The following is a 9,939-nucleotide window of genomic DNA, read 5'->3' as shown; positions in this document are numbered from 1 at the left end:
TGCTGAAGGCTTTTGGCTGTGCCCTGGAGTCCCTGTGCCTGGCACCTGGAGTTAGGTGTCAGCCAATACCAGCTTTTGACCCACGCTGGTGACTTCTGTACCAGTTACTGGGAGCGAGATAAGGCCTGGTTATCTGCTGAGCCGATGTCAGGTGAATTCATCCCTTTGGCAAACCCCCTGCCTTATGCAGCTCACGAAACGCTGCTGCAGGGACCCCGCTGAAGCATGGCATCTCACCCGTGCTGACGACCACTGACTGGGTCAACCTGGACCTCTGCTGTCCCGTTTTGGGGTGGCTGGGACACCCCACCTCCTCGTCCTGCCCTCGCTGGCTTGGCCAGCATGAGGAAACCCCCGTGCAAGGGCCGGTGGCTGCGCCTCCCCTCCCGAGTTAGCAATCGGGTGGCGATCACCTGCACCCCATTGAGACCCCGTAGGTGGGCACAGGGGCTGGGTCGTGCTGGCGGGCTCCTTACCCTGGCAGTGGGGCGGGGGGTGGCTCCAGGATGAAGCGCTCTCCTGGCGGAGGCAGGAGACCCTCTCGCTGCCCACCAGCTGGTACCCCTCCTGGCACCAGTACACAAGGACCGAGCCCAAGGAGATGCCCGAGCCTCTGTCCACATAGTAGTATCCGTAGCGCGGCAGGGGGAGAGCCGTGCACGGTGCTGGGGGAGGAGGGGAGACATTAAGTGGAGGTGGTGACAAAGCCCCCACTGGTGATGCTTTTGAAAAGGCTGCCTGGCCCCTGCGTCACTCCTGCGGGTCCTGCAAGTCCCTGAAATTTTTTTTGTGTAATCCTAAAGGAGAGACGTAGGGAAGTCTAGTGGCTTCATCTGGAAAATAAGTCTTCTAGTTGCAAACTCTGCAATGTGAGCAGCTACTGAACAGCAGAAGTGGGACTGGAAAGGTACAGGATGGGGACAGTGTGCAGAGAGCAACCCTTAGGAATGAAAGAAAGAGGACAGGCATTTTTTAATACCCCGATATTCTGGGAGAATATTGTTGGCTGGAGCTCAAAGCAATAAAAATACTACTCTATGTTATAGAGAGATATTTTTCCATCCTAGCCTTTAATTTTTTTTCTAATTTGTTACCCACAACTATTCAGAACTACTCAGTTATCCTGCTTAGATCGTCCTTTCTGCATTGCGCCCTTTGCATCTTTAGCGCTGTCCTTGTTCCAGCTTTCTAGTACCTGGCGAGAGCTGGGAGTGAGGCAGGCTCCAAAAGGGATGCCGGTCTGCTTGTGTGCTTGCAAAAAAGCCCTGGATATACTAACACAAGGCCACGAAAATGTGGATGAGTAGATTCTTGTGTAACAGGTATCACAGGTACCAAAAGCCTGAATTAAAGGGAAACACTCTGATCAACTCTAGTTAAGCCAAGCTTAAAACTTGCAGGTAGAAATGTTCTCTATCTAGCTTAGGGGGAACTTTTGAGGGAAATTCCGAGTGCAGCAGTAAAGCAAATAGGAGAGAGGTGTTTGGTTTGCCTCTGCTTTTGCTGAGATGATGTAGGCTTCTCCTCCAGAGGGGCTGACAAGAAACAAATCAGATTGAGTAAGATCAGACTTTCTCCAGGTCCAGCAATACTGTTAACAGGTAGTGGAGATGTCTACAGGAGAAAATTCAGCGGTGGCAGGGAGGCTGCCCGGATGCCTGGACTGGATCTGTTGGACAGTTAGATTGTCTGGCACTGGCTAGCACCTTCCCCAACAATCCCGCGCCGTGATTTGGAGATAAGGTGGTCCAGGGACTGTTCCCAACACGCATTTTGGAAACAACATATAGTTCGTAAAGGTTTGGGAAGGTGAAGGGTTCAATAGTACGGCATGGGCTGCTCTGCACTGCTGCCCGCACACGGAGGCGGGGTGCCCCCCCGCACAGGGGGGCGGGCCGCCTGCCTGCACCAGGCAGGCAGTCACCCCACGGCAGCCCCAACACCGTGTCCCACTTGCAGGGGAACGGCGCGTGCTCTGCTCTAGGAGGTGGATTAAAAAAAAAATAATCACCCTCAGCATTTAAAGATTATTTGTGCTTTTAAAAAATCTCCATCCTCATTTCTTCTCAAGGGTCCCAGCTTAGCCCTTGGGGACAGGGATGTGTTCAGTGTGCCCGTACCCTGGCCAGGGAGCTGGTCCATCATGATATGCAAGAGGTTAACATGGAGGAGGACTTTACTCTCAAAGGAAGACAGTCAAGTGTTAAATTTCCTCCCTGTGCCTAGCGACTTTGCTTCTGATATGACACATCTCTCTGAGATCACAGAAGCTGCTGTGGCTGTGCGGACCACGCAAATCCCTGCAGCCCCTATGCGTACCCTAGGCGTGCCTCCGTGCCTGCCGGGAGAAGCACCGTCAAGCATCATCAACAGGTCCCCGTACCCTTCGCCCTGTGCACCTGCACTGTGGGGCCCCGAGCAGCCCTGCAGAGGGAGAGGCGGGCAATCGCTCGCTCCAGTACCTGAGATATTGCTGTGCATGTAGGTCCCGTTGGCAACGTCTCTGGGCAGCCCCTTTCTGACGTGTCCTGCCCCAGGCGAGGCGGTCCCGGGCCCAGCAGCATCACTCCAGGCAAAGCTCAGGCAGCTCCAGGGCAGCAAGCAAAGGGCAATGCATTTCCCAAACCTTTGTCCCGTCATGGTTTGGGGAAACACAGCATCGTCGGGTGCCCGGCTGTCCCGAGTGCCTGCGGTTTCCCTTTGCTTCTGAGCAGGAGTCAGCTGGGCTCTTAGGGTGTTAAGCCTTGAGCAGCAAAGCTAGCAGCCGCTCTTACCCCGGGGCTTGCCTCTCCTCCACGTCGGCACAAACCTCACGTCCCTGCTCCTAGCACTGCCAGCCCTGCTCTGGCCACTTGGCTGAGCGGTTCCGAAGCCCCGCAGAGAAACCAGGCGTGGAAAAGGGAGGGAGAAGCAGCAAGCGCTCGGGATCCATCTTTTACAGCTCCCTCCTGCAGGGACTGGCTGTCACCATCTCTCTGGGTGCCGGAGCCACACATCAGGCACCCTCCTCCTCCTCCTCTACCTGCCGAAATCCACGCTCAAGCTTGCTGCTGAGACTCCTGAGCTACAGACCCTCCTGCGCTCGTCTCTTCCCTCCCGCCAGAGCCTAGGGCTGATTTTCTGAAAACAGCAGCGGAGCAGGATATGTGCCGCGGGAATCAAAAGGGTTTTGTAGCAGCAACTCTGCCAGCTTTGCTGCTGCGGGAACCACAGAGAAATCTGTTTTGCCTTTTCCTTGGGGTTCCCCCTGCGCGGTGTCTCTGCCTATCACTTCAGGCCATGATGTTTTCTGATGTTTTATAGCTGGAGGGGCTGCAGTAGCGACCAGCTCTTGCCTCCTGGGATGTAGGTTGCTCTTACCTGCCCCTATCCGCCTGGCCCCTTCTGCATTCCCAGGAAGAGGCGAGGCGTCCTGCGTGGCCCAAGCACTTGAGACAGTGAGGTTTTGGCGCAGGCAATGCCTCTGTGCTGAGGCTTTCCCCAGCAACCAGTACACTAGCTGTGCAAACCAAAAAAAACCCCTTTGCAGAGTTTTTTTGATCATCCCCTACTGTGGCTGTCTTCTTCCCTCCTTGCACCCCCTGGAGCTCTCCTCATCCTGTGGGTCTCCTTTACCCCTCCTGTCCTGCATCCTTGCCTGTCCTGGGGCAACCTGGGACTTACTGCAGGTATAAGGATGAAAGCCCAGGCCACTATTCATTAATAGCATTGGCACAAATACAGTGGCCTTGGCGGCTGGGTGTGAGGACATTTGCAAGCGCTCACAGCTTGGCAGGGAGATGCTCTGGCTCTATGGGTCGGTTTTTGTTTGCCTCTCTTTTATATCCGTGGCCTGTAGCTGCAGCCAATGTGCTTGGCTGAGCATGGCTGCCCAAGTGGATCTGGGGGGCCAAAATGTTGCCTTGGATGTGTGGGCAGCTCCTGTTTGTAAAACCAAACAGTAGTCTTACGGTCTTTGTGTGATTTACTGCAGTGCATAAAGGGGAAATAAAAATATCAGGTGGACAACCCCTGTCCCATCCCATCCCATCCCATCCTGGGGGTGCAGCCAAGGGGGTCTGCGTCAAGGAGGGGAGCTGTGGGGCCAGGCGGTTGCTGGACTTTGCTTGTGGTCCCCCCCCGGCACTGGGACCCCCTCTTGCTCACACCCAGGGCGGCTCAGCAGTGCTCTGGCCCTCCTTGCACTTGCAGAGGGGTCTCTTGTCACTTCTGTGGGCCTTTGGACCTGGGAACACCTTAATCCTACTCCGTCTGTCTGTCCGTCTGTCTCTCAGACACTCCCTTTCGGTTTGAGCTGTGCTGGTACCTCCCTGGGCTTCTCTCCAGGGGGTTTATTTGCCCTCTCAGGAAAACCTGTTTCAACCTCCCATGACTCATAATGATCTTACTCAAAAACTACTTTAATTTCTTCTCTTTCCTGGTTAATCCTTCTTAAATCATGAGCTTTCCTCGGCTCCCCTTGGAGAGCAGGCTGAGGCGGGGGTTCCTCCCCAGCTCAGTGATTTTTTATTGCTGGTTTCTTGTTTTGGTTTTTTTTTTTTCCCTTTCCCCTCTGACTGCAGGGATTTTGCTGTTTGTTTGTGCAACGAAGGTAACCTTTGAGGCAGGCTGGGCAGTGTGAGAGCATAACACGGAGAGCAGAGGAGCCAGCCCTGGGGCATACCCCTGGTGCGAACTCAGCCATCTCCCGGCAGCCGGGAGCTGGGGCGCAGGCAGCCCCATGGGCGCTGGGGATGCACCCGTCTGGTCAGACAGGACCAACCCTGAACTGGCCCCTCTGCTGAGCCTGAGCCCAGTGTTGCATGTCCTTCTCCTGCCGGAGCTTACGAGCTGGCCCCACCACCGCCGATGGCTGGGGGACGGTGGGAAGAGCCAAGGGCAGTGCCTTCTGCCCCCTCCCTGCTACCAGATGTGTCCCGATGCTAAACAGCTGGGGACCGAGCACGTGCTGCAGGCACGGCCTTCAGCGTGGGGCCAGCGGCGGTAAGTCTTGTCACATGTGCCAGGGAACGAATGGGCTCAGCAAAAGCCCGGGGACACAATAACCACGCTTGAGCTTGTGCTCAAAATACCGAGTAGATGACATGGATTATTCCTTTGCTAATGCTCTTAAGAGCTATTCCTGAGCCCGAGGGAGATAAAGGGGCTTATTATTGCAAAATCAATATCCTGCTGGGGGGGGGGATTTCAACGCCATTCCCTGCACCCTGCTTTCTGGTGGCGGCCGTCTGCGCAGAGCCGGGCAGCCAGGCACTGGGCTGTGCAGGCAGAGGCAGGGGATGACCCTGGGCTCGGGCGAGGAGCGTGTCCGTGCCCCTGCTTGGCGAGCCCTTTCCTTGCAGGGAAGGCAAGAAGGAAGGGGGAGTTAGCAGGGGAGCTGGTGTGGCCGAGGGACTGCAGCTCTCCCAGCCCCAGGGTCTTGGCTGGGGAGCTCCCACCTTCCCGGTGGATCACTTCAAGGCCTGTGCCTCCACCACAGCAGCCTGCAAGGCAAAGCTCAGCTGATGGCTCTCAAAGCTGGCTCAAAGGTCTCTCACACCTGCATTCAGATCTTCCTGCTGGCTGATGGGCATCCACTTAGGGAGAAAGCTTTGCTGAGCCACAGTGCGATTTCCCCTTACCTTCTCCTGTGCCCCTTCAAACCTTTTAAATACCCCCTTTGCAAAAGTGCCCCCTCACACGTTCCCACCAGCATGAGCATCGCCCCACCCTGGATAATTTTCACCTCTAGCCCCTGCTCTACAGCTTTCAAAGCTGGCACCCCAGCTTGGATCAGCTGCTGGGGCTCTCCTGTCTCCTGTCCCATGGCCTCACCAGGCCAGTATGCCCTCAGCCCTGGGGATGGCACATGGCTGCCTTGCACCTTGTCCCATCCCTGTGTGCCGGTGTGCCAGGCCAGAGAAAGCAGCGTCCCTCTTCCCATAGCACAGACAGCCAAGCAGAGGTGTGTTGGCATCAACATGGCACCATGACACTTCGGAGATCCCTCCTTTAATCTCCTGTAGGTGTTTTTTCCATCCTGGCATGGCCCTCATACCGTTCTCCTGGTTTTGGCACAGCCGCTGTCAGCTCTGCAGTTTGTTATTGTGCTGCTTTGGCACCAAAAAACACCAGCCCCGGAGAAGAACAAGCGCTTTTCTTCTTCCTCGTGACACGAGGATGTCTGGAGGAGGCTCCCCAGAGGAGCGCAGGCAGATGAACTACAAGGGTAACCAGAAAAGGCTACATGGTGCTCTGCCTTGTGGGGTCTCGATAGCAGCACGCCCCAGGTTTTGGCCTGTGCAAGGGGTGGGCTTGGTGGGCAGGAGCAGCCTTGCGTGGAGAAGCACTCATTCCCTGGGACTGACAAGCTCCCCTGACAGTGGTGGGATCCAGGACTCACACCCAGGGCAGGGCTGTGGTGTGCCTGGATGAACAGTGACAGAAGGAAAGAATGAGGGACGGGGTCAGGGAGAACTTGCTGGGAGAACTGGGTGACTGCACAGGGGTCTTGCCAGAAAAGAGCCGGGGAAGCTTATGCATTACACCCAGCTCGGTGGGTGTTGCTGTCTGACTGCCGCCTGCGCAATTTCCCTGGGACACTTGCTTTTACATGGGCAACTGGCGACAGGAATGCAGATGTGTGTCTCAGTGCCTCGGTGGTCTTTAAATGTCAGGTGCTTTAGATGAGAAAAGGCAACTGAGAGACGTTGGAGGGGGAGAGGGGAGCACACAGGTCCTGGCTGGGATTCTGCACTCGGTTTCTTGCTGTGCCATAGAGATACTGGTGCAAAAATAGAAAGCAATGCTCCCTGACTACTTAAGGGAATTTACTTTGGTCATGTTTGTTCCCCTGTTGTGTTTTAATCAAACATTCTCTCAGGTAAAGTTTGTCATATACCCCAAGTACATTGCAGTGTGTTTGTTGTGGTTTAACCCAGCAGGCAGCCAAACACCACAGAGCTGCTCGCTCATTCCCCCCCACCCCAGTGGGATGTGGGAGAGAATTGAAAAAAAAAAAAGTAAAATCTGTAGATTGAGATAAAGACAGTTTAATAGAACAGAAAAGGAAGGGAAAATAATAATAATAATAATGATGATGATGATGATGATGATAGAATATACAAAATGAGCGATGCACAATGCAATTGCTCACCACCCACCAATGCCCAGCCAGTCCCCGAGCAGCGATCGCCCCTCCCCAGACAACTCCCCCAGTTTATATACTGAGCATGATGTCATATGGTATGTTGGCCAGTTGGGTCAGCTGTCCTGGCTGTGTCCCCTCCCAGCTTCTTGTGCACCTGGCAGAGCATAGGAAGCTGGGAAGTCCTTGACTGATACAAACTTTACTTAGCAACAACTAAAACATCGGCGTGTTATCAACATTATTCTCATATTAAATCCAAAACACAGCACTATACCAGCTAATAGGAACAAAATTAACTCTATCCCAGCTGAAACCAGGACAGTGTTGCACTGGCTGCACTTAAGCGATGAGACTTATTTCTCGTGGGAAATAGTGTTTGCGCACTTCAGCAGGCCAAGACTAAAAGCACTAGGCTCACCCAGGTCAGTTAGCGAGCAGAACTTTTCTGCAGAAGCCAACCTTCCACTACTGAACGCACAAACACTAACTTCAAGTCCGTGACCACGGGTGATCCTATTTGCTTGCAGAAGGTTCTGCAGACAGAAGGACATAGAAGTATTTTGTGACTAAATTACTCATGGCAATTTATTTGCTTAGCTCTCTTGCTAGTCCATCCTTCACGCAAACCAACTAGGGCTAGCTCTGTGGAAGAACAAACTGTTCTCCAGGAAGATGATTCCATTTTTTTGGTGCAAGGTCTCCATGTCACGCCTCTTCTGTACCGTACTGCTTTTATTTCATAGTCCTGAGTTCCCTCTAAACCCACATTTTCCCAGCTCCAGCACCTGGGTCTCAGTGCCACAGGTTTGTGAAAGCACTGTGGATGAACCTGCCCTCCCAGCAAGGGTCTTGGTGTGACTCCCCAACTCTGCACCTCCCTGGGTAACGTGTGGACAGCCACACATGGAGGGACTCCTCTCACTCAACTTTAGACATCTTCATCTGTGCCAGTCACTTTTGGTTGTTTCATAGTTTGGGAAAGAAATGGGATTTGTTTTATCTAGCCCATTTGGGACTCCTATTTTAAGATGGAGTGGAAGTTTTAGAGATACCCACTGAATGCAAAGGAAGCTCATGTATCAGTGCCTGCACTGCAGACGGGTAAAATCAGTGGGAGGGCTCTCTCACCAAACCTGCCTGTAGTCGCTGGCAGCAGAGGGCACTGCCAGCAAGTTCAGATTTGTCACTACCCAGATTTTTTGGGGATTGCATGTGGCAGGCACTTGCCACATCTGTATCTAGCAGTAGGGCCTTGGAAGTTGCCATGCTGGTGGCACCCCAACTGCAATTCGGTGGGGACACCTACATAGTGCAGGAAGCTCCTTGGTCATGGAGGCATAATCAGGGACAGTTCAGGTTTGCATCTCAGGGTGGCATTATAAGTTGATCCGTTACGAAACAAGCCTGGGAAAGACTGAGTTTCAGGGAGAAACGTAGTGTAAGAGAGAAAATGACCCTGTCAGGAGAGTCAGGATACAGGTGGTCCAGGCTCTTCTTGTGGGTACAGGAGACTTGGGGTGGAGACTGAAGATTTGAGCTGGGTCTCCCATGTCTCCAAGCTTTCCTTCATTAGTTGCTTTTAACAGTCAGTTGGCTGCTTCTGCCCCCAGGAGCATAAACCGAGACAGCCTTTACTGACGGAGCAGCTGGCCGGGTAGCTTGACTGGTAGCAGGAGATATTGCAGACACACAAGTCTAAAGGGAATCCATATTATATTTTCTTTTGTTTTCATTCCTAACACATCATGAATGAGTTGAACAGGTGGATGCCTGCCCATTTATTCCTAAAAGCCATTCATACAATTGATTAGGCTGCTATTAAGTGATGACATTACCGGTTAAGCATGCATCTTTGCTAATTGAATAATTCCTTGCTGGGAAAAACCTCACAATTCAGTAATTCATGCTAATCCTATTATATATAAATATACACGTGTACATACACGTATGATGTACACAGACATTTGCATGCACACAGAGACTTCCTACATGCTTTGCTTATTTCCAAGGGCAAGATATTCCAGGCTGGGGCACTTCACATTAACTCCATACATTTCTACTTTCACATGTACTTTGTGCTATTTTGTAACCTTCTTCTAGATTCCAGATTATGGCATTAACCTTTTGTTGGCCATAGGCTGGTACTGTTAAACTCTTCATTCCTAACAGGTCTACTCTGATGTCCAGGCTTTTGGCTAGGTAGGACTTATTTCCTGCATTTTTCATGAAAACCTGCAGTCTCTTGGTACTTTTAAAAGGCATTTTTGGCACCTCAGAGTTTCCCAGAATGGCAAAATTGTTTTCTGCCCAGCTTTTTTGAGAAAAGGGATTGTTGTTGTTATTGATTTTTTTTAATTATTATTATTTTGTTCTTCTCATCCTGTTCACTTAATACTCTTTGTGTGGGCAGTTTCACATGCTAGTCTAGATGACATAGGCATTGTTATGCACCTGCACCTTTTAGTTGTTACACAAATTTATACAACCAAAGAGAAGAAGAAACCCTGATCACTGAATGCCTGGTCTCATTTGAAAACACGGTTATGGCAGGACTGAGGAGACATTGAACAGGTGCTGGGATGAAATTAAGAGGTGGAGGACTTTTTTGATGGGAGGTCTCATAAAAGTCTATTGGGAAGACAGACTAGTCCCAGAGGAATATTATGCTGTGGCTTGGCAAAAAAATTCACAACGAGAGAGATTGTGAGGCATGGAGAGTGGCTAATTTGTGGAGTGCGGTAGGGTTAATGGAGGATATCAGAATGGACAGATTTAGATGGCTGCTCGGAGAACTGCACTGTATCCATCAG

Source organism: Fulmarus glacialis, unplaced genomic scaffold (genome assembly GCF_000690835.1).
Source record: "Fulmarus glacialis isolate BGI_N327 unplaced genomic scaffold, ASM69083v1 scaffold18963, whole genome shotgun sequence".
Classification (NCBI taxonomy): domain Eukaryota; kingdom Metazoa; phylum Chordata; class Aves; order Procellariiformes; family Procellariidae; genus Fulmarus; species Fulmarus glacialis.
Note: the sequence above shows the minus strand (reverse complement) of the source record.